Genomic DNA, 23,710 nt, shown 5'->3' with positions numbered 1-23,710 from the left:
AGGTATTAGGAACTTTGAAATGGTACCATTTTACTTCTGTACTCTTCAGGGTCATGTTGGTGTTCTGAAACTACAAAGTAGATTTTTAAACACCTATCTTTGTCAGATGCAACTTTGACCAGGCAGAAGATATTCCTTTGGAAAAAATGTTTTGAATTGGATTAGTGTAACTGTTGTTTCTAGAGGTGGTGACAGGCTTTCAGCTACTTGAATAGGGCAAGTCAGGATTCATGAAATGTATACAAGCTTTGAGTGTGTGTAAATTGGCATATCCAGAAAGGAGCAGTTTGTACTACTGTCAAAACAGTTTCTCTCCACTTCTGGAAATATCCAGAGCTATGTGAGCATACAACTGAGCTTTAATCTCATGAAGAAAGAGGTTTAAATGCAAAAAAGAAAACAAAAGCTTATCGTACTGGTGACATTCTCAATATATAGATTCCAAAAGAGTGCTTTAATTGAAAGGAGCTGAAAAAACACAATGGGATGTAAACCTAAATAACTATGAATATCATATTTTCCATTCTTGCATACCACCTACATTATAAAAATAAGCACAGCAGGACATATGACTGCGTGGCCTAATGGATAAGGCATCTGACTTCGGATCAGAAGATTGAGGGTTCGAGTCCCTTCGTGGTCGGTTTTTGCCAATGGTCACACAACTCAGCTTTCCGTTCAGAATGGAAGCAGGCTCTTCCAATACTCTTATAGCCATCATGTTCTCATTCCTAATTATTCATGAAGTGGAGTACATACTGCACAGTCATTTAGATTGCATCTTCAGCCTAAAATCTTGTCCATTTTAGTGGCATTAAAAAGTGCTTCTATGTACACGCACTGAATATGTAATAGGTTTGCAGAATTTTGACTTGACAGAATGGGTTTTTAGCTTAAGGGTGTGTAGATGAAATGCAAGGTGTGTAAGTATGTGTTCATGGAGTGCTTCAAGTGTAAAATCTGTATGATTTGTGCAGTTAAAGTGCTAATTTTCCCTAGGAGATAGAAAATTACTACAGAAACATTATAAAGGATTGGCAAATTGGCTGCCTTTACTGATGACACAGTTGGCTAATTTGTAAAGCATTGGTCTATTAAGTTGCAGAGTGTGGTTGAACTTGGTTAGGAGACTTGGTGCCTGTTTCTGTGTCCTGCTGAAGAAAAGGACGGCTTGATACCACTGTCAAAGCCCAGTTTATTGAGAAAAGCATCCAGGAAAGAAGAAGTGTTGAGTCAAAAGTGGTTCTCCTCCAATTTCTCTCCACTTGCTCGAAATGCAGAGCCTCCATTATAGCACAGAACAGAGTGTTAAAGTCGGGGATGGAAGAGGAATGAAAATGGGAAGTTTACTTATGGAGAGAACTGAGAAATGTCCTGTGTGCAGACACCAGTGTTTGACGATTGAATACATTTAAATAATGCCTCTAGACTGCAAGTGTTTATCTGTGCCTCAGTGGCCTAATGGATAAGGCACTGGCCTCCTAAGCCAGGGATTGTGGGTTCGAGTCCTATCTGAGGTGAAAACCAATATCTACTCTTACTTTTCCAGAAAAATTGATATATTTATTACATGCTTCCTCTCAGAAGCTTAAGTGGTATTAGGAACTTTGAAATGGTACCATTTTACTTCTGTACTCTTCAGAGTCATGTTGGTGTTCAGAAACTACAAAGTAGAGTTTTTAAACACCTATCTTTGTCAGATGCAACTTTGACCCGGCAGAAGATATTCCTTTGGAAAAAATGATTTGAATTGGATTGGTGTAACTGTTGTTTCTAGAGGTGGTGACAGGCTTTCAGCTACTTGAATAGGGCAAGTCAGGATTCATGAAACATATACAACCTTTGAGTGTGTGTAAATTGGCATATCCAGAAAGGAGCAGTTTGTACTACTGTCAAAACAGTTTCTCTCCACTTCTGGAAATATCCAGAGCTATGTAAATCATACAACTGAGCTTTAATCTCATGAAGAAAGAGGTTTAAATGCAAAAAAGAAAACAATAGCTTATCGTACTGGTGACATTCTCATTATATAGATTCCAAAAGAGTGCTTTAATTGAAAGGAGCTGAAAAAACACAATGGGATGTAAACCTAAATAACTATGAATATCATATTTTCCATTTTTGCATACCACATACATTATAAAAATAAGCACAGAAGGACATATGACCGCCTGGCCTAATGGATAAGGCGTCTGACTTCGGATCAGAAGATTGACGGTTTGAGTCCCTTCGTGGTCGGTTTTTGCCAATGGTCACTCAACTCAACTTTCCATTCAGAATGGAAGCAGGCTCTTCTAATACTCTTATAGCCATCATGTTCTCATTCCTAATTATTCATGAAGTGGAGTACATACTGCACAGTCATTTAGATTACATCTACAGCCTAAAATCTTGTCCATTTTAGTGGCATTAAAAAGTGCTTCTATGTACACGCACTGAATATGTAATAGGTTTGCAGAATTTTGACTTGACAGAATGGGTTTTTAGCTTAAGGGTGTGTAGATGAAATGCAAGGTGTGTAAGTATGTGTTCATGGAGTGCCTTAAGTGTAAAATCTGTATGATTTGTGCAGTTAAAGTGTTAATTTTGCCTACGAGATAGAAAAGTACTACAGAAGAATTATAAAGGATTGGCACATTGGCTGCCTTTGCTGATGACACAGTTGGCTAATTTGTAAAGCATTAGTCTATTAAGTTGCAGAGTGTGGTTGAACTTGGTTAGGAGACTTGGTGCCTTTTTCTGTGTCCTGCTGAAGACAAGGACAGCTTGATACACTGTCAAAGCCCAGTTTATTGAGAAAAGCATCCAGGAAAGAAGAAGTGTTGAGTCGAAAGTGGTTCTCCTCCAATTTCTCTCCACTTGCTCGAAATGCAGAGCCTCCATTATAGCACAGAACAGAGTGTTAAAGTCGGGGATGGAAGAGGATGAAAATGGGAAGTTTACTTATGGAGAGAACTGAGAAATGTCCTGTGTGCAGACACCAGTGTTTGACGATTGAATACATTTAAATATTGCCTCTAGAATGCAAGTGTTTATCTGTGCCTTAGTGGCCTAATGGATAAGGCGCTGGCCTACTAAACCAGGGTTTGTGGGTTCGAGTCCCATCTGAGGTGAAAACCAATATCAACTCTTACTTTTCCAGAAAAATTTATATATTTATTACATGCTTCCGCTCAGAAGATTATGAGGTATTAGGAACTTTGAAATGGTACCATTTTACTTCTGTACTCTTCAGGATCATGTTGGTGTTCTGAAACTACAAAGTAGATTTTTAAACACCTATCTTTGTCAGATGCAACTTTGACCAGGCAGAAGATATTCCTTTGGAAAAAATGTTTTGAATTGGATTAGTGTAACTGTTGTTTCTAGAGGTGGTGACAGGCTTTCAGCTACTTGAATAGGGCAAGTCAGGATTCATGAAATGTATACAAGCTTTGAGTGTGTGTAAATTGGCATATCCAGAAAGGAGCAGTTTGTACTACTGTCAAAACAGTTTCTCTCCACTTCTGGAAATATCCAGAGCTATGTGAGCATACAACTGAGCTTTAATCTCATGAAGAAAGAGGTTTAAATGCAAAAAAGAAAACAAAAGCTTATCGTACTGGTGACATTCTCAATATATAGATTCCAAAAGAGTGCTTTAATTGAAAGGAGCTGAAAAAACACAATGGGATGTAAACCTAAATAACTATGAATATCATATTTTCCATCCTTGCATACCACCTACATTATAAAAATAAGCACAGCAGGACATATGACTGCGTGAGCTAATGGATAAGGCATCTGACTTCGGATCAGAAGATTGAGGGTTCGAGTCCCTTCGTGGTCGGTTTTTGCCAATGGTCACACAACTCAGCTTTCCGTTCAGAATGGAAGCAGGTTCTTCCAATACTCTTATAGCCATCATGTTCTCATTCCTAATTATTCATGAAGTGGAGTACATACTGCACAGTCATTTAGATTGCATCTTCAGCCTAAAATCTTGTCCATTTTAGTGGCATTAAAAAGTGCTTCTATGTACACGCACTGAATATGTAATAGGTTTGCAGAATTTTGACTTGACAGAATGGGTTTTTAGCTTAAGGGTGTGTAGATGAAATGCAAGGTGTGTAAGTATGTGTTCATTGAGTGCTTCAAGTGTAAAATCTGTATGATTTGTGCAGTTAAAGTGCTAATTTTCCCTACGAGATAGAAAATTACTACAGAAACATTATAAAGGATTGGCAAATTGGTTGCCTTTACTGATGACACAGTTGGCTAATTTGTAAAGCATTGGTCTATTTAGTTGCAGAGTGTGGTTGAACTTGGTTAGGAGACTTGGTGCCTTTTTCTGTGTCCTGCTGAAGACAAGGACGGCTTGATACCACTGTCAAAGCCCAGTTTATTGAGAAAAGCATCCAGGAAAGAACAAGTGTTGAGTCGAAAGTGGTTCTCCTCCAATTTCTCTACACTTGCTCGAAATGCAGAGCCTCCATTATAACACAGAACAGTGTGTTAAAGTCGGGGATGGAAGAGGATGAAAATGGGAAGTTTACTTATGGAGAGAACTGAGAAATGTCCTGTGTGCAGATACCAGTGTTTGACGATTGAATACATTTAAATATTGCCTCTAGAATAAAAGTATTTATCTGTCCCTCAGTGGCCTAATGGATAAGGCACTGGCCTCCTAAGCCAGGGTTTGTGGGTTCGAGTCCCATCTGAGGTATAAACCAATATCCACTCTTACTTTTCCAGAAAAATTGATATATTTATTACATGCTTCCGCTCTGAAGCGTATGTGGTATTAGGAACTTTGAAATGGTACCATTTTACTTCTGTACTCTTCAGAGTCATGTTGGTGGTCTGAAACTACAAAGTAGATTTTTAAACACCTATCTTTGTCAGATGCAACTTTGACCCGGCAGAAGATATTCCTTTGAAAAAAATGATTTGAATTGGATTGGTGTAACTGTTGTTTCTAGAGGTGGTGACAGGCTTTCAGCTACTTGAATAGGGCAAGTCAGGATTCATGAAACATATACAACCTTTGAGTGTGTGTAAATTGGCATATCCAGAAAGGAGCAGTTTGTACTACTGTCAAACAGTTTCTCTCCACTTCTGGAAATATCCAGAGCTATGTAAAGCATACAACTGGGCTTTAATCTCATGAAGAAAGAGGTTTAAATGCAAAAAAGAAAACAAAAGCTTATCGTACTGGTGACATTCTCATTATATAGATTCCAAAAGAGTGCTTTAATTGAAAGGAGCTGAAAAAACACAATGGGATGTAAACCTAAATAACTATGAATATCATATTTTCCATCCTTGCATACCACATACATTATAAAAATAAGCACAGCAGGACATATGACCGCCAGGCCTAATGGATAAGGCGTCTGACTTCGGATCAGAAGATTGAGGGTTTGAGTCCCTTCGTGGTCGGTTTTTGCCAATGGTCACACAACTCAACTTTCCATTCAGAATGGAAGCAGGCTCTTCTAATACTCTTATAGCCATCATGTTCTCATTCCTAATTATTCATGAAGTGGAGTACATACTGCACAGTCATTTAGATTACATCTTCAGCCTAAAATCTTGTCCATTTTAGTGGCATTAAAAAGTGCTTCTATGTACACGCACTGAATATGTAATAGGTTTGCAGAATTTTGACTTGACAGAATGGGTTTTTAGCTTAAGGGTGTGTAGATGAAATGCAAGGTGTGTAAGTATGTGTTCATGGAGTGCCTTAAGTGTAAAATCTGTATGATTTGTGCAGTTAAAGTGTTAATTTTGCCTACGAGATAGAAAAGTACTACAGAAGAATTATAAAGGATTGGCACATTGGCTGCCTTTGCTGATGACACAGTTGGCTAATTTGTAAAGCATTAGTCTATTAAGTTGCAGAGTGTGGTTGAACTTGGTTAGGAGACTTGGTGCCTTTTTCTGTGTCCTGCTGAAGACAAGGACAGCTTGATACCACTGTCAAAGCCCAGTTTATTGAGAAAAGCATCCAGGAAAGAAGAAGTGTTGAGTCGAAAGTGGTTCTCCTCCAATTTCTCTCCACTTGCTCGAAATGCAGAGCCTCCATTATAGCACAGAACAGAGTGTTAAAGTCGGGGATGGAAGAGGATGAAAATGGGAAGTTTACTTATGGAGAGAACTGAGAAATGTCCTGTGTGCAGACACCAGTGTTTGACGATTGAATACATTTAAATATTGCCTCTAGAATGCAAGTGTTTACCTGTGCCTTAGTGGCCTAATGGATAAGGCACTGGCCTACTAAGCCAGGGTTTGTGGGTTCGAGTCCCATCTGAGGTAAAAACCAATATCCGCTCTTACTTTTCCAGAAAAATAGATATATTTATTACATGCTTCCGCTCAGAAGCTTATGAGGTAATAGGAACTTTGAAATGGTACCTTTTTACTTCTGTACTCTTCAGAGTCATGTTGGTGTTCTGAAACTACAAAGTAGATTTTTAAACACCTATCTTTGTCAGATGCAACTTTGACCCGGCAGAAGATATTCCTTTGGAAAAAATGATTTGAATTGGATTGGTGTAACTGTTGTTTCTAGAGGTGGTGACAGGCTTTCAGCTACTTGAATAGGGCAAGTCAGGATTCATGAAACGTATACAACCTTTGAGTGTGTGTAAATTGGCATATCCAGAAAGGAGCAGTTTGTACTACTGTCAAAACAGTTTCTCTCCACTTCTGGAAATATCCAGAGCTATGTAAAGCATACAACTGAGCTTTAATCTCATGAAGAAAGAGGTTTAAATGCAAAAAAGAAAACAAAAGCTTATCGTACTGGTGACATTCTCATTATATAGATTCCAAAAGAGTGCTTTAATTGAAAGGAGCTGAAAAAACACAATGGGATGTAAACCTAAATAACTATGAATATCATATTTTCCATCCTTGCATACCACATACATTATAAAAATAAGCACAGCAGGACATATGACCGCCTGGCCTAATGGATGAGGCGTCTGACTTCGGATCAGAAGATTGAGGGTTTGAGTCCCTTCGTGGTTGGTTTTTGCCAATGGTCACACAACTCAACTTTCCATTCAGAATGGAAGCAGGCTCTTCTAATACTCTTATAGCCATCATGTTCTCATTCCTAATTATTCATGAAGTGGAGTACATACTGCACAGTCATTTAGATTGCATCTTCAGCCTAAAATCTTGTCCATTTTAGTGGCATTAAAAAGTGCTTCTATGTACACGCACTGAATATGTAATAGGTTTGCAGAATTTTGACTTGACAGAATGGGTTTTTAGCTTAAGGGTGTGTAGATGAAATGCAAGGTGTGTAAGTATGTGTTCATGGAGTGCTTCAAGTGTAAAATCTGTATGATTTGTGCAGTGAAAGTGCTAATTTTGCCTATGAGAAAGAAAAGTACTACAGAAGAATTATAAAGGATTGGCACATTGGCTGCCTTTGCTGATGACACAGTTGGCTAATTTGTAAAGCATTGGTCTATTAAGTTGCAGAGTGTGGTTGAACTTGGTTAGGAGACTTGGTGCCTGTTTCTGTGTCCTGCTGAAGACAAGGACGGCTTGATACCACTGTCAAAGCCCAGTTTATTGAGAAAAGCATCCAGGAAAGAAGAAGTGTTGAGTCGAAAGTGGTTCTCCTCCAATTTCTCTCCACTTGCTCGAAATGCAGAGCCTCCATTATAGCACAGAACAGAGTGTTAAAGTCGGGGATGGAAGAGGGATGAAAATGGGAAGTTTACTTATGGAGAGAACTGAGAAATGTTCTGTGTGCAGACACCAGTGTTTGACAATTGAATACATTTAAATAATGCCTCTAGACTGCAAGTGTTTATCTGTGCCTCTGTGGCCTAATGGATAAGGCACTGTCCTCCTAAGCCAGGGATTGTCGGTTCAAGTCCCATCTGAGGTTAAAACCAATATCAACTCTTACTTTTCCAGAAACATTTATATATTTATTACATGCTTCCGCTCAGAAGATTATGAGGTATTAGGAACTTTGAAATGGTACCATTTTACTTCTGTACTCTTCAGGGTCATGTTGGTGTTCTGAAACTACAAAGTAGATTTTTAAACACCTATCTTTGTCAGATGCAACTTTGACCAGGCAGAAGATATTCCTTTGGAAAAAATGTTTTGAATTGGATTAGTGTAACTGTTGTTTCTAGAGGTGGTGACAGGCTTTCAGCTACTTGAATAGGGCAAGTCAGGATTCATGAAATGTATACAAGCTTTGAGTGTGTGTAAATTGGCATATCCAGAAAGGAGCAGTTTGTACTACTGTCAAAACAGTTTTCTCTCCACTTCTGGAAATATCCAGAGCTATGTGAGCATACAACTGAGCTTAATCTCATGAAGAAAGAGGTTTAAATGCAAAAAAGAAAAGAAAAGCTTATCGTACTGGTGACATTCTCAATATATAGATTCCAAAAGAGTGCTTTAATTGAAAGGAGCTGAAAAAACACAATGGGATGTAAACCTAAATAACTATGAATATCATATTTTCCATCCTTGCATACCACCTACATTATAAAAATAAGCACAGCAGGACATAAGACTGCGTGGCCTAATGGATAAGGCGTCTGACTTCGGATCAGAAGATTGAGGGTTCGAGTCCCTTCGTGGTCGGTTTTTGCCAATGGTCACACAACTCAGCTTTCCGTTCAGAATGGAAGCAGGCTCTTCCAATACTCTTATAGCCATCATGTTCTCATTCCTAATTATTCATGAAGTGGAGTACATACTGCACAGTCATTTAGATTGCATCTTCAGCCTAAAATCTTGTCCATTTTAGTGGCATTAAAAAGTGCTTCTATGTACACGCACTGAATATGTAATAGGGTTGCAGAATTTTGACTTGACAGAATGGGTTTTTAGCTTAAGGGTGTGTAGATGAAATGCAAGGTGTGTAAGTATGTGTCCATGGAGTGCTTCAAGTATAAAATCTGTATGATTTGTGCAGTTAAAGTGCTAATTTTGCCTACGAGAAAGAAAAGTACTACAGAAGAATTATAAAGGATTGGCACATTGGCTGCCTTTGCTGATGACACAGTTGGCTAATTTGTAAAGCATTGGTATATTAAGTTGCAGAGTGTGGTTGAACTTGGTTAGGAGACTTGGTGCCTCTTTCTGTGTCCTGCTGAAGACAAGGACGGCTTGAAACCACTGTCAAAGCCCAGTTTATTGAGAAAAGCATCCAGGAAAGAAGAAGTGTTGAGTCGAAAGAAGTTCTCCTCCAATTTCTCTCCACTTGCTCGAAATGCAGAGCCTCCATTATAGCACAGAACAGAGTGTTAAAGTCGGGGATGGAAGAGGATGAAAATGGGAAGTTTACTTATGGAGAGAACTGAGAAACGTCCTGTGTGCAGACACCAGTGTTTGATGATTGAATACATTTAAATAATGCCTCTAGAATGCAGGTGTTTATCTGTGCCTCAGTGGCCTAATGGATAAGGCACTGGCCTCCTAAGCCACGGATTGTGGGTTCGAGTCCCATCTGAGGTGAAAACCAATATCCGCTCTTACTTTTCCAGAAAAATTTATATATTTATAACATGCTTCCGCTCAGAAGCTTATGAGGTATTAGGAACTTTGAAATGGTACCATTTTACTTCTGTACTCTTCAGGGTCATGTTGGTGTTCTGAAACTACAAAGTAGATTTTTAAACACCTATCTTTGTCAGATGCAACTTTGACCCGGCAGAAGATATTCCTTTGGAAAAAATGATTTGAATTGGATTGGTGTAACTGTTGTTTCTAGAGGTGGTGACAGGCTTTCAGCTACTTGAATAGGGCAAGGCAGGATTCATGAAACGTATACAACCTTTGAGCGTGTGTAAATTGGCATATCCAGAAAGGAGCAGTTTGTACTACTGTCAAAACAGTTTCCCTCCACTTCTGGAAAGGGGCGACCATTCGGTCCCCCCGAACGTATGGTGGAGTACCACGATCCCCCTGGGAAGCCATCTTGGGCGGGAGGCGAGTCTCGGCTGGTATGCCCGAAGCGGCGTAGCCGGGGCGCGCCTTTTTCCCGCCCTAGAGTGGGCTGGCCTAGACACCGACGCGGCCGGCCACGCCCTCGGAGGCAGGCGGGGGCGGGTTCACGCCCACCCTGAAGACGGATAAAAGGAGCGGAAGCCAAGAAAGCATCCTCTTGTTCCTGTGCTCTGAAGCTGCACCTCCCCGCTGCACGTGAGCTCGAGACGGAACGAAGAGCCAATTTTGAGCGTTGTAATCTCTCTTTTGTCTTACAGATATCCCGTCTGAGAATGCCCAAGAAAGTCGGAAAGCGGGTTGGTACCGAGGAGATGCTCCGCATACTCATGAAGGAGATAGCCGATCTGAAGAAAAAGGTTGAGGCTAAGGACGGGGAGGGAGGACCGAAACGGCCTTTACAGGGAACAATCCCCGGTGGAAAAAGCAAGAGGCCCAGAAGGGGAGCACTTGGGGGAGAGACCCCGGTTCCCGAAACCCTACGAGAGGAGCCAACCCCGGTGCCTAAAGAGGGGAATCCAATCCCTGTGGTGGTCACCCCCGTGAACAGCGAGGATATGCCCCCCGAGTTAGCGGCACAATTGGCAGCGTGGTTGGGAAACGATAGCGAGGGCGCCACGGCTGACGACGCCCGGGCAGTAATGAGGCAACTGCGGGAATCTAGGGTGGCTGCGAAGGCGCCATCTTCTGTCCCCCCACAGGTTCCGGCGGCTGGAAGTACAGCAGGCCCAAGTTCGGCGACAAGCGTGGGGTCTACTTCAGGTAAGCGGCCATTGCCGATTGCGGGGGAGGGGTCTGTACCTTCTCGAAAGGAGAAGATTGCCCAGCACGTCCCACAAGAAATCAAGGAATTGATTTGGGCGGATAAATATGTAAACATGTTTTCATTGCTTACCGACCATTACGAGATCGAGCATGTGAGGAGTCAAAAGGAGCTCATGCATCCGAGTGTTTGGCACGCAAAAATGGCCGCCTTTAAGGTCGACGAGACCATTGGTACTTGGGGCAGAGCGTGGGGCATTTTTACTTCCATTATGGGTGAGCGCAGGCCTGAGTTGTTGACCGAGTTACCCATTTATCAGTCGCGTATTATGGAGTATTCTGTGGCATATGGGGGCAATCAGTGGTTCTGCTATGATAATCTGTTTAGAAAAGCTAAAGAACACAACCCATTGTTGTCTTGGGATTGTTACGACTCCGTGTCTTGGCAAAAAATGGAGAGTACAGGGATGTTGAAGGTGCCATTGGTAGGGAGTAACGGGGGGGAATCCTCCCACCAAAACTCTGGGACTCCCTTTCGGACGGGTGCAGGTAACGAGTACCACTCGAAGCCGAGTGGCAACACAGGTAAAAGGGGGATCTGTTGGAATTTTAACAGAGGCAAATGTACCAGGCCCCAGGGGTCATGCAAATTCAGACATGAGTGTGGGGGGTGCGGGCAGCCATCCCATCCTGAGTCCATGTGCAGAGCCAAAACGGGTGATAACGGTGGTAAGGGAGGCGCCAAACAGGTCTAATATAGTCTGAGGGGCGCCTTTACCGACCCCGATTGATACCATGGCAATGATTCCTTGGCTCAGCGAATACCCGGATCATGCTTCCGCTGGGGTGTTACGGAACGGGTTTTCATATGGTTTCCGCATCCCAGTGGGGGATTTTCAGGGGGTACCAAATTGTAAGAATCAAATGTCGGTCTTACAGCACACGGCGGTGGTACAGGTAAAGATTGGAAAAGAGGTGACTCGAGGTCGTGTCGCCGGTCCATTCGATTTGCCACCAGTTGCTAACTTTGTGTGTTCTCCTCTATGGGTGGTCCCCAAGAAGGACCCGGGTGACTTTCGGCTGATACATAATTTGTCAGCCCCACGTGGTCTTTCCGTGAATGACGCGATAGACCCGGAAGTATGTTCGGTGCGGTACGCATCTTTCGATGAGGCCGTTGCCATGTTGAATCGCCTGGGGCCCGGGACGCTGATGGCCAAATCGGACATCGAGTCAGCGTTCCGGTTGCTCCCGGTACACCCAGACGATCAGCGTCTACTTGGTTTTCAGTTTCAGGGTCGCTATTACATGGATAGATGTATGCAAATGGGATGCTCGATTTCATGTGCCTATTTCGAAAAGTTCAGTTGTTTTCTGCAGTGGGTATTCACGAGGAAGACAGGTTTTCAACATGTTATGCACTATCTCGATGACTTTCTGTTTTTGGGGGCAGCCGGGGATTCTGAGTGTGGACAGGCTTTACATGAATTTTGTGTCCTAATGAATCAATTCGGTGTGCCTTTGGCGCCAGGTAAGACTGTGGGTCCCTCGACCTTGATCGAGTTTCTGGGGATCGAGCTCGACTCGGTGGAAGGTTGTTTTCGATTACCCAAGGAAAAAGTGTTAAAATTCAGGTTATCCCTTGAGACGTGTATTCGTGCAACGAAAGTAAACCTGCATCAATTGCAACAGGTGGTGGGTCAGTTGAATTTTGCCCTAAGAGTAGTGCCGATGGCGCGCCCTTTTTCCCGCTCGATTGCACAATCCATGGTCGGCTTGAAGGAAGGACATCATCGCACGAGACTCTCGGCAGAGGTTCGCCAGGACATGCGCATTTGGATTGCATTCCTGGCGGATTTCAATGGTCGAATTGTCTGGAACAAACCAGCGGTGTCTTCCGAGGAGTTGGGGCTTTGGACAGACTCGGCGGGGAGTATGGGTTTTGGCGCCATATTGGGTACACAATGGTCGGCTCAAAAATGGCCGTCATGGTGGCATGAGTGCGGGTTGACGAGTAACATTGCTTTTCTCGAACTGTTCCCTATTCTGGTGGCTTTGAAAACATGGCCAGAAGGGTTTAGGGATCACTCTGTGGTGTTCTGGTCTGATAACATGACCGTGGTTGAGTGTATCTATAGTCAGTCAGCACGATGCAAATTGATTCTGAGACTGCTCAAGGAAATTGTGTTGTTGTGCATGCAACTGAATGTACTGTTTAGGGCGCGACACGTGCCGGGGGTGATGAACCAAGCGGCTGATGCGCTTTCTCGTTTCCGTATGCAGGCCTTCTGGGGTTTTCTGCCCACAGCGGACCCGGTGGCGGCACCCTTTCCCGAAGCTCTCTGGTCTCTCGGTGCCCCGAACTACAAGACCTCGTGGGAGAGAGTTTAGCACCCAGGACGAGGAAGGCATATGAAGGGGCGTTCCGTTCCTATTGGGCCTTTTTGGGTACTGCCGGGGGGGAACTTTGGGGTCAGGAAGAGTTTGTAGTGAGATTCCTGCTCTCTTTACATAAGGCAGGCAAGTCAGTAGCTACGGCTCAGAGGCATCGGGCCGCCATTTCCTTTATGGCAAGGGCTCATGGGATCCAGGACCCGACAGCGTCTTTCGTTGTGCAGAAAGCGCTACGTGGGTGGCAACGCCTTGAGGGTCGCAGAGTAGACGATAGGCACCCGATAGGTCTGGATAGGTTGGCCCTGTTAATGTCCGTGCTACCGGTAACATGTTCATCCCAGTACGAAGCAGTGTTGTTCCGAGCCGCATTTGCATTAGCATTCCATGGGGCTATGCGGGTAAGCGAATTAGTGGCAAAGAACAAGCAGGATACGATGGGGGGACTGTGCCGGGAGCACATTCAGGTCAGGGAGGAGACAATGACAGTCTCGTTTGTCAGGTCCAAATCCGATCAGGGTGCAATCGGGGACTGCGTAATCATCCAGAGGATCCCCGGGTCTCCCATGTGCCCTGTTGTGTGCGTAGAGGAATATTTAGCGCAGAGGGTGGCAGCATGGGGGGGGACCTTGTTAAGACACGCTGACGCCACCCCACTGACGAGGTTTCAGTTTCAGCGGGTGCTTGCGATGTCGATTTCGGCCGCGGGCTTGAACCCCGGCGACTTTGGGACCCATTCCTTTCGGATAGGGGCTGCTACGGAGGCTACAGCCAGGGGTCTGAATGTTGAACAAGTAAAACGTGTGGGGCGTTGGTCCTCGAACTGTTATAAGAGGTATGTGCGGTTGCACATGTTGTGAAGCTGTAATGATGTACTCACGCTTCTTGTTTTTGTTTGATTTTCAGTTGCGCAAGCCTACGAGGCGGGGCGGACTGTGCAGTCGACCCGACACCGGGGGGCCAGCGATCAGACATTACCGGCTGTGAAAAAGGAGGTGTGGGTCGTGGGCCACTCATACGTGAGGCGTGCCGCGGACGTATTCAAAGCAGGTGACATGATTCACGTGGCTGGGGAATACGGGTACAGTGTGTCCTTCTACGGAAAGGGCGGGCTCTGTATTGACCAGTTTCGATCATTTTTCGAGGGTTTGTTAGGGGCGGACGAGGTCACCGCCGTCTGTAGTCATAGTACATCTTGGGGGCAATGATTTGGTGACCACTGGTAGACGACTTCTTCTTGAGGCGATGCTTTCCACGGTAAGTTGGTTGGCGAGAAGAGTTCCAGGGTGCACAATTGCATGGTCCCATATGATCCCACGAAAAGTGTGGCGGGGGGCTATTTCTGTTTCGGCTCTGAATCATTCAGTAAGGAAAATTAATAATAAAGTGAGTAGATTGTTCCGTTCAAGTACACTGCATTCTATATCGCATGGTTGTATTAAAGGGGACAGTATGTATTTGGGGGATGGTGTTCATTTGTCCCGGATGGGGAACGAGTTACTCATAGGAGACCTGATAGCATGGCTAAAGACTTTATGACATGACCTTTAGGCAGGAGTATTGTGGGGGGTCCGGATAGCCGGTCAACTATCCGGCCTGTGGCAGTAAGGTCATGATCGGTGAGCAGTAATTCGAAGATCCCTATGAGGGGGCGTCACCCATTACGGATGGGAGCGCGCGGGGGAGGTGGCCAATTGGCCCCTCAACGGGGAGGCGGTCCTGTCTAAGGAGAGGCCGCCGGAAGGAAAGGAAAGGTGGTCAAGGCCCCTTCCTGGATAGGAGGGGCTACGGCCCCTCCTGGGGAATTTCCCGGGGCCAGGACATCTGCGAAGGCAGATGGGTAAGTTGTGTGGGGTGCGGGAGGGGGTTTACGCTACCTTTTTAGACACCTCACACGAGTCCTCGAACGACCGTTAAATGGCGTCGAGTTTATTGGGGCCCCCGTCAAGTACAAAGGGAAATTGGTAGATGCACTTGAGGTACGCCTCTGTGCGGTCGCTCCTCTCACAAGTGAGGGGGGTATTTCTGGTTTAGGGATCTGACACCGGTTACGACCTTGCCGTTGGCCCTTAACGTTAGGATGTACAATTTCAAGTCAAATGTTTTGTAGGATGTTAGTTCGGCTAGGAGAACCTTTGTATTAGAGATCTGTTAAGGTTAGCCAAACATCGTAATGTGGAAATGAAATTGTACATTATATGAAACTGTTATTTTAATGTTTTCTTTTGTTTCATATTTTAATAAATACGGCCGGGAAGGGTGACTCCCTTCCCGCCTTCCAAAAGTTCAAGAACTGTTTCTGGTTTCCCAATTCTTGGGGATTGTGTTGAGAGGGGGTGGCGGGTATCTCAACCATATGGAAAGGGGCGACCATTCGGTCCCCCCGAACGTATGGTGGAGTACCACGATCCCCCCGGGAAGCCATCTTGGGCGGGAGGCGAGTCTCGGCTGGTATGCCCGAAGCGGCGTAGCCGGGGCGCGCCTTTTTCCCGCCCTAGAGTGGGCTGGCCTAGACACCGACGCGGCCGGCCACGCCCTCGGAGGCAGGCGGGGGCGGGTTCACGCCCACCCTGAAGACGGCTAAAAGGAGCGGAAGCCAAGAAAGCATCCTCTTGTTCCTGTGCTCTGAAGCTGCACCTCCCCGCTGCACGTGAGCTCGAGACGGAACGAAGAGCCAATTTTGACCCACCCACCAGCCCCTGAGGACAGCGATTCGTTGTGAATACAGTTGATATAGTATCTTTTTTGTTTTCTCTGTTTTCTTACAGGTTGTGATGATATCGTGTAATTTCTTAAGTGCAATAAAGATTGGTTATTTTCAGTATGTTTTGCAAATAAAGTTTCAGAACAAGGATTGAGCAGTATTGACGCTTGGTAATAAGTGATGTTTGCTATTGCAATCTTAGTAACTTAGTTAGACTTGTCGTATTTATTTTTGGTCGGGCGGTAAGGTCATGATCGGTGAGCAGTAATTCGAAGATCCCTATGAGGGGGCGTCACCCATTACGGATGGGAGTGCGCGGGGGAGGTGGCCAATTGGCCCCTCAACGGGGAGGCGGTCCTGTCTAAGGAGAGGCCGCCGGAAGGAAAGGAAAGGTGGTCAAGGCCCCTTCCTGGATAGGAGGGGCTACGGCCCCTCCTGGGGAATTTCCCGGGGCCAGGACATCTGCGACGGCAGATGGGTAAGTTGTGTGGGGTGCGGGAGGGGGTTTACGCTACCTTTTTAGACACCTCACACGAGTCCTCGAACGACCGTTAAATGGCGTCGAGTTTATTGGGGCCCCCGTCAAGTACAAAGGGAAATTGGTAGATGCACTTGAGGTACGCCTCTGTGCGGTCGCTCCTCTCACAAGTGAGGGGGGTATTTCTGGTTTAGGGATCTGACACCGGTTACGACCTTGCCGTTGGCCCTTAACGTTAGGATGTACAATTTCAAGTCAAATGTTTTGTAGGATGTTAGTTCGGCTAAGAGAACCTTTGTATTAGAGATCTGTTAAGGTTAGCCAAACATCGTAATGTGGAAATGAAATTGTACATTATATGAAACTGTTATTTTAATGTTTTCTTTTGTTTCATATTTTAATAAATACGGCCGGGAAGGGTGACTCCCTTCCCGCCTTCCAAAAGTTCAAGAACTGTTTCCGGTTTCCCAATTCTTGGGGATTGTGTTGAGAGGGGGTGGCGGGTATCTCAGCCATATGGAAATATCCAGAGCTATGTAAAGCATACAACTGAGCTTTAATCTCATGAAGAAAGAGGTTTAAATGCAAAAAAGAAAACAAAAGATTATCGTACTGGTGACATTCTCATTATATAGATTCCAAAAGAGTGCTTTAATTGAAAGGAGCTGAAAAAACACAATGGGATGTAAACCTAAATAACTATCAATATCATATTTCTCATCCTTGCATACTACCTACATTATAAAAATAAGCACAGCAGGACATATGACCGCGTGGCCTAATGGATAAGGTGTCTGACTTCGGATCAGAAGATTGAGGGTTCGAGTCCCTTCGTGGTCGGTTTTAACCAATGGACACACAACTCAGCTTTCCGTTCAGAATGGAAGCAGGCTCTTCCAATACTCTTATAGCCATCATGTTCTCATTCCTAATTATTCATGCAGTGGAGTACATACTGCACAGTCATTTAGATTGCACCTTCAGCCTAAAATCTTGTCCATGTTAGTGGCATTAAGAAGTGCTTCTATGTACACGCACTGAATATGTAATAGGGTTGCAGAATTTTGACTTGACAGAATGGGTTTTTAGCTTAAGGGTGTGTAGATGAAATGCAAGGTGTGTAAGTATGTGTTCATGGAGTGCTTCAAGTGTAAAAATCTGTATGATTTGTGCAGTTAAAGTGCTAATTTTGCCTACGAGAAAGAAAAGTACTACAGAAGAATTATAAAGGATTGGCACATTGGCTGCCTTTGCTGATGACACAGTTGGCTAATTTGTAAAGCATTGGTCTATTAAGTTGCAGAGTGTGGTTGAACTTGGTTAGGAGACTTGGTTCCTGTTTCTGTGTCCTGCTGAAGACAAGGACGGCTTGATACCACTGTCAAAGCCCAGTTTATTGAGAAAAGCATCCAGGAAAGAAGAAGTGTTGATTCGAAAGTGGTTCTCCTCCAATTTCTCTCCTCTTGCTCGAAATGCAGAGCCTCCATTATAGCACAGAACAGAGTGTTAAAGTCGGGGATGGAAGAGGATGAAAATGGGAAGTTTACTTATGGAGAGAACTGAGAAATGTCCTGTGTGCAGACACCAGTGTTTGACGATTGAATACATTTATATAATGCCTCTAGCGTACAAGTGTTCATCTGTGCTTCAGTGGCCTAATGGATAAGGCACTGGCCTCCTAAGCCAGGGATTGTGGGTTCGAGTCCCATCTGAGGTGAAAACCAATATCCACTATTACTTTTCTAGAAAAATGTATATATTTATTACATGCTTCCGCTCAGAAGCTTATGAGGTATTAGGAACTTTGAAATGGTACCATTTTACTTCTGTACTCTTCAGGGTCATGTTAATGTTCTGAAACTACAAAGTAGATTTTTAAACACCTATCTTTGTCGGATACAACTTTGACCCGTCAGAAGATATTCCTTTGGAAAAAATGATTTGAATTGGATTGGTGTAACTGTTGTTTCTAGAGGTGGTGACAGGCTTTCAGCTACTTGAATAGGGCAAGTCAGGATTCATGAAACGTATACAACCTTTGAGCGTGTGTAAATTGGCATATCCAGAAAGGAGCAGTTTGTACTACTGTCTAAACAGTTTCTCTACCCTTCTGGAAAAATCCAGAGCTATGTAAAGCATACAACTGAGCTTTAATCTCATGAAGAAAGAGGTTTAAATGCAAAAAAGAAAACAAAAGCTTATCGTACTGGTGACATTCTCATTATATAGATTCCAAAAGAGTGCTTTAATTGAAAGGAGCTGAAAAAACACAATGGGATGTAAACCTAAATAACTATCAATATCATATTTCCCATCCTTGCATACCACCTACATTATAAAAATAAGCACAGCAGGACATATGTCCGCGTGGCCTAATGGATAAGGTGTCTGACTTCGGATCAGAAGATTGAGGGTGCGAGTCCCTTCGTGGTCTGTTTTTGCCAATGGTCACACAACTCAGCTTTCCATTCAGAATGGAAGCAGGCTCTTCCAATACTTTTATAGCCATCATGTTCTCATTCCTAATTATTCATGAAGTGGAGTACATACTGCACAGTCATTTAGATTGCATCTTCAGCCTAAAATCTTGTCCATGTTAGTGGCATTAAGAAGTGCTTCTATGTACACGCACTGAATATGTAATAGGGTTGCAGAATTTTGACTTGACAGAATGGATTTTTAGCTTAAGGGTGTGTAGATGAAATGCAAGGTGTGTAAGTATGTGTTCATGGAGTGCTTCAAGTGTAACAATCTGTATGATTTGTGCAGTTAAAGTGCTAATTTTGCCTACGAGAAAGAAAAGTACTACAGAAGAATTATAAAGGTTTTGCACATTGGCTGCCTTTGCTGATGACACAGTTGGCTAATTTGTAAAGCATTGGTCTATTAAGTTGCAGAGTGTGGTTGAACTTGGTTAGGAGACTTGGTTCCTGTTTCTGTGTCCTGCTGAAGACAAGGACGGCTTGATACCACTGTCAAAGCCCAGTTTATTGAGAAAAGCATCCAGGAAAGAAGAAGTGTTGATTCGAAAGTGGTTCTCCTCCAATTTCTCTCCTCTTGCTCGAAATGCAGAGCCTCCATTATAGCACAGAACAGAGTGTTAAAGTCGGGGATGGAAGAGGATGAAAATGGGAAGTTTACTTATGGAGAGAACTGAGAAATGTCCTGTGTGCAGACACCAGTGTTTGACGATTGAATACATTTATATAATGCCTCTAGCGTGCAAGTGTTCATCTGTGCTTCAGTGGCCTAATGAATAAGGCACTGGCCTCCTAAGCCAGGGATTGTGGGTTCGAGTCCCATCTGAGGTGAAAACCAATATCCACTATTACTTTTCTAGAAAAATGTATATATTTATTACATGCTTCCGCTCAGAAGCTTATGAGGTATTAGGAACTTTGAAATGGTACCATTTTACTTCTGTACTTTTCAGGGTCATGTTAATGTTCTGAAACTACAAAGTAGATTTTTAAACACCTATCTTTGTCGGATACAACTTTGACCCGTCAGAAGATATTCCTTTGGAAAAAATTATTTGAATTGGATTGGTGTAACTGTTGTTTCTAGAGGTGGTGACAGGCTTTCAGCTACTTGAATAGGGCAAGTCAGGATTCATGAAACGTATACAACCTTTGAGCGTGTGTAAATTGGCATATCCAGAAAGGAGCAGTTTGTACTACTGTCTAAACAGTTTCTCTACCCTTCTGGAAAAATCCAGAGCTATGTAAAGCATACAACTGAGCTTTAATCTCATGAAGAAAGAGGTTTAAATGCAAAAAAGAAAACAAAAGCTTATCGTACTGGTGACATTCTCATTATATAGATTCCAAAAGAGTGCTTTAATTGAAAGGAGCTGAAAAAACACAATGGGATGTAAACCTAAATAACTATCAATATCATATTTCCCATCCTTGCATACCACCTACATTATAAAAATAAGCACAGCAGGACATATGTCCGCGTGGCCTAATGGATAAGGTGTCTGACTTCGGATCAGAAGATTGAGGGTGCGAGTCCCTTCGTGGTCTGTTTTTGCCAATGGTCACACAACTCAGCTTTCCATTCAGAATGGAAGCAGGCTCTTCCAATACTTTTATAGCCATCATGTTCTCATTCCTAATTATTCATGAAGTGGAGTACATACTGCACAGTCATTTAGATTGCATCTTCAGCCTAAAATCTTGTCCATGTTAGTGGCATTAAGAAGTGCTTCTATGTACACGCACTGAATATGTAATAGGGTTGCAGAATTTTGACTTGACAGAATGGGTTTTTAGCTTAAGGGTGTGTAGATGAAATGCAAGGTGTGTAAGTATGTGTTCATGGAGTGCTTCAATTGTAACAATCTGTATGATTTGTGCAGTTAAAGTGCTAATTTTGCCTACGAGAAAGAAAAGTACTACAGAAGAATTATAAAGGTTTTGCACATTGGCTGCCTTTGCTGATGACACAGTTGGCTAATTTGGAAAGCATTGGTCTATTAAGTTGCAGAGTGTGGTTGAACTTGGTTAGCAGACTTGGTGCCTGTTTCTGTGTCCTGCTGAAGACAAGGACGGCTTGATACCACTGTCAAAGCCCAGTTTATTGAGAAAAGCATCCAGGAAAGAAGAAGTGTTGAGTCGAAAGTGGTTCTCCTCCAATTTCTCTCCACTTGCGCGAAATGCAGAGCCTCCATTATAGCACAGAACAGACTGTTAAAGTCGGGGATGGAAGAGGATGACAATGGGAAGTTTACTTATGGAGAGAACTGAGAAATGTCCTGTGTGCAGACACCAGTGTTTGACGATTGAATACATTTAAATAATGCCTCTAGACTGCAAGTGTTCATCTGTGCCTCAGTGGCCTAATGGATAAGGCACTGGCCTCCTAAGACAGGGATTGTGGGCTCGAGTCCCATCTGAGGTGAAAACCAATATCCAGTATTACTTTTCTTGAAAAATTTATATATTTATTACATGCTTCCGCTCAGAAGCTTATGAGGTATTAGGAACTTTGAAATGGTACCATTTTACTTCTGTACTCTCCGGACTCATGTTGGTGTTCTGAAACTACAAAGTAGATGTTTAAACACCTATCTTTGTCAGATGCAACTTTGACCCGGCAGAAGATATTCCTTTGGAAAAAATGATTTGAATTGTTTTGGTGTAACTGTTGTTTCTAGAGGTGGTGACAGGCTTTCAGCTATTTGAATAGGGCAAGGCAGGATTCATGAAACGTATACAACCTTTGAGCGTGTGTAAATTGGCATATCCAGAAAGGAGCAGTTTGTACTACTGTCAAAACAGTTTCTCTCCACTTCTGGAAATATCCAGAGCTATGTAAAGCATACAACTGAGCTTTAATCTCATGAAAAAAGAGGTTTAAATGCAAAAAAGAAAACAAAAGCTTATCGTACTGGTGACATTCTCATTATATAGATTCCAAAAGAGTGCTTTAATTGAAAGGAGCTGAAAAAACACAATGGGATGTAAACCTAAATAACTATCAATATTATATTTCCCATCCTTGCATACCACCTACATTATAAAAATAAGCACAGCAGGACATATGACCGCGTGGCCTAATGGATAAGTTGTCTGACTTCGGATCAGAAGATTGAGGCTTTGAGTCCCTTCGTGGTCTGTTTTTGCCAATGGACACACAACTCAGCTTTCTGTTCAGAATGGAAGCAGGCTCTTCCAATACTCTTATAGCCATCATGTTCTCATTCCTAATTATTCATGAAGTGGAGTACGTACTGCACAGTCATTTAGATTGCATCTTCAGCCTAAAATCTTGTTCATGTTAGTGGCATTAAGAAGTGCTTCTATGTACACGCACTGAATATGTAATAGGGTTGCAGAATTTGGACTTGACAGAATGGGTTTTTCGCTTAAGGGTGTGTAGATGAAATGCAAGGTGTGTAAGTATGTGTTCATGGAGTGCTTCAAGTGTAAAATCTGTATGATTTGTGCAGTTAAAGTGCTAATTTTGCCTACGAGAAAGAGAAGTACTACAGAAAAATTATAAAGGATTGGCACATTGGCTGCCTTTGCTGATGACACAGTTGGCTAATTTGTAAAGCATTGGTCTATTAAGTTGCAGAGTGTGGTTGAACTTGGTTAGGAGACTTGGTGCCTGTTTCTGTGTCCTGCTGAAGACAATGACGGCTTGATACCACTGTCAAAGCCTAGTTTATTGAGAAAAGCATCCAGGAAAGAAGAAGTGTTGAGTCGAAAGTGGTTCTCCTCCAATTTCTCTCCACTTGCTCAAAATGCAGAGCCTCCATTATAGCACAGAACAGAGTGTTAAAGTCGGGGATGGAAGAGGATGAAAATGGGAAGTTTACTTATGGAGAGAACTGAGAAATGTCCTGTGTGCAGACACCAGTGTTTGACGATTGAATACATTTAAATAATGCCTCTAGACTGCAAGTGTTTATCTGTGCCTCAGTGGCCTACTGGATAAGGCACTGGCCTCCTAAGCCAGGGATTGTGGGTTCGAGTCCCATCTGAGGTGAAAACCAATATCCACTCTTACTTTTCCAGAAAAATTGATATATTTATTACATGCTTCCGCTCAGAAGCTTATGTGGTATTAGGAACTTTGAAATGGTACCATTTTACTTCTGTACTCTTCAGAGTCATGTTGGTGTTCTGAAACTACAAAGTAGATTTTTAAACACCTATCTTTGTCAGATGCAACTTTGACCCGGCAGAAGATATTCCTTTGGAAAAAATGATTCGAATTGGATTGGTGTAACTGTTGTTTCTAGAGGTGGTGACAGGCTTTCAGCTACTTGAATAGGGCAAGTCAGGATTCATGAAACATATACAACCTTTGAGCGTGTGTAAATTGGCATATCCAAAAAGGAGCAGTTTTTACTACTGTCAAAACAGTTTCTCTCCACTTCTAGAAATATCCAGAGCTATGTAAAGCATACAACTGAGCTTTATTCTCATGAAGAAAGAGGTTTAAATGCAAAAAAGAAAACAAAAGCTTATCGTACTGGTGACATTCTCATTATATAGATTCCAAAAGAGTGCTTTAATTCAAAGGAGCTGAAAAAACACAATGGGATGTAAACCTAAATAACTATCAATATCATATTTCCCATCCTTGCATACTACCTACATTATAAAAATAAGCACAGCAGGACATATGACCGCGTGGCCTAATGGATAAGGTGTCTGACTTCAGATCAGAAGATTGAGGGTTCGAGTCCCTTCGTGGTCGGTTTTAACCGATGGACACACAACTCAGCTTTCCGTTCAGAATGGAAGCAGGCTCTTCCAATACTCTTATAGCCATCATGTTCTCATTCCTAATTATTCATGCAGTGGAGTACATACTGCACAGTCATTTAGATTGCATCTTCAGCCTAAAATCTTGTCAATGTTAGTGGCATTAAGAAGTGCTTCTAT

General features: G+C 43.0%; 9 non-coding genes across 9 annotated transcripts; all 9 read left to right on the top strand.

Annotated features, from left to right (window-relative positions):
• The first annotated feature begins 570 nt into the window (after window positions 1-570).
• TRNAR-UCG (transfer RNA arginine (anticodon UCG)) lies at window positions 571-643 on the top strand. The gene has a single exon. It is a non-coding gene; the product is annotated as a tRNA-Arg (tRNA).
• Window positions 644-1,447: 804 nt separating this feature from the next.
• Window positions 1,448-1,520, top strand: TRNAR-CCU (transfer RNA arginine (anticodon CCU)). The gene has a single exon. It is a non-coding gene; the product is annotated as a tRNA-Arg (tRNA).
• Window positions 1,521-4,632: 3,112 nt separating this feature from the next.
• On the top strand, window positions 4,633-4,705 carry TRNAR-CCU (transfer RNA arginine (anticodon CCU)). The gene has a single exon. It is a non-coding gene; the product is annotated as a tRNA-Arg (tRNA).
• A 1,519-nt stretch (window positions 4,706-6,224) lies between these two features.
• TRNAS-ACU (transfer RNA serine (anticodon ACU)) lies at window positions 6,225-6,297 on the top strand. Its single transcript has one exon. It is a non-coding gene; the product is annotated as a tRNA-Ser (tRNA).
• A 2,237-nt stretch (window positions 6,298-8,534) lies between these two features.
• On the top strand, window positions 8,535-8,607 carry TRNAR-UCG (transfer RNA arginine (anticodon UCG)). The gene has a single exon. It is a non-coding gene; the product is annotated as a tRNA-Arg (tRNA).
• Window positions 8,608-9,410: 803 nt separating this feature from the next.
• On the top strand, window positions 9,411-9,483 carry TRNAR-CCU (transfer RNA arginine (anticodon CCU)). The gene has a single exon. It is a non-coding gene; the product is annotated as a tRNA-Arg (tRNA).
• A 7,591-nt stretch (window positions 9,484-17,074) lies between these two features.
• On the top strand, window positions 17,075-17,147 carry TRNAR-UCG (transfer RNA arginine (anticodon UCG)). Its single transcript has one exon. It is a non-coding gene; the product is annotated as a tRNA-Arg (tRNA).
• An 804-nt stretch (window positions 17,148-17,951) lies between these two features.
• Window positions 17,952-18,024, top strand: TRNAR-CCU (transfer RNA arginine (anticodon CCU)). The gene has a single exon. It is a non-coding gene; the product is annotated as a tRNA-Arg (tRNA).
• A 4,708-nt stretch (window positions 18,025-22,732) lies between these two features.
• TRNAR-CCU (transfer RNA arginine (anticodon CCU)) lies at window positions 22,733-22,805 on the top strand. Its single transcript has one exon. It is a non-coding gene; the product is annotated as a tRNA-Arg (tRNA).
• Window positions 22,806-23,710: the final 905 nt, after the last annotated feature.

Source organism: Lissotriton vulgaris, chromosome 5, assembly GCF_964263255.1.
Source record: "Lissotriton vulgaris chromosome 5, aLisVul1.2, whole genome shotgun sequence".
NCBI lineage: Eukaryota > Metazoa > Chordata > Amphibia > Caudata > Salamandridae > Lissotriton > Lissotriton vulgaris.
Note: the sequence above shows the minus strand (reverse complement) of the source record. Positions and strands in the feature narration are given on the sequence as shown.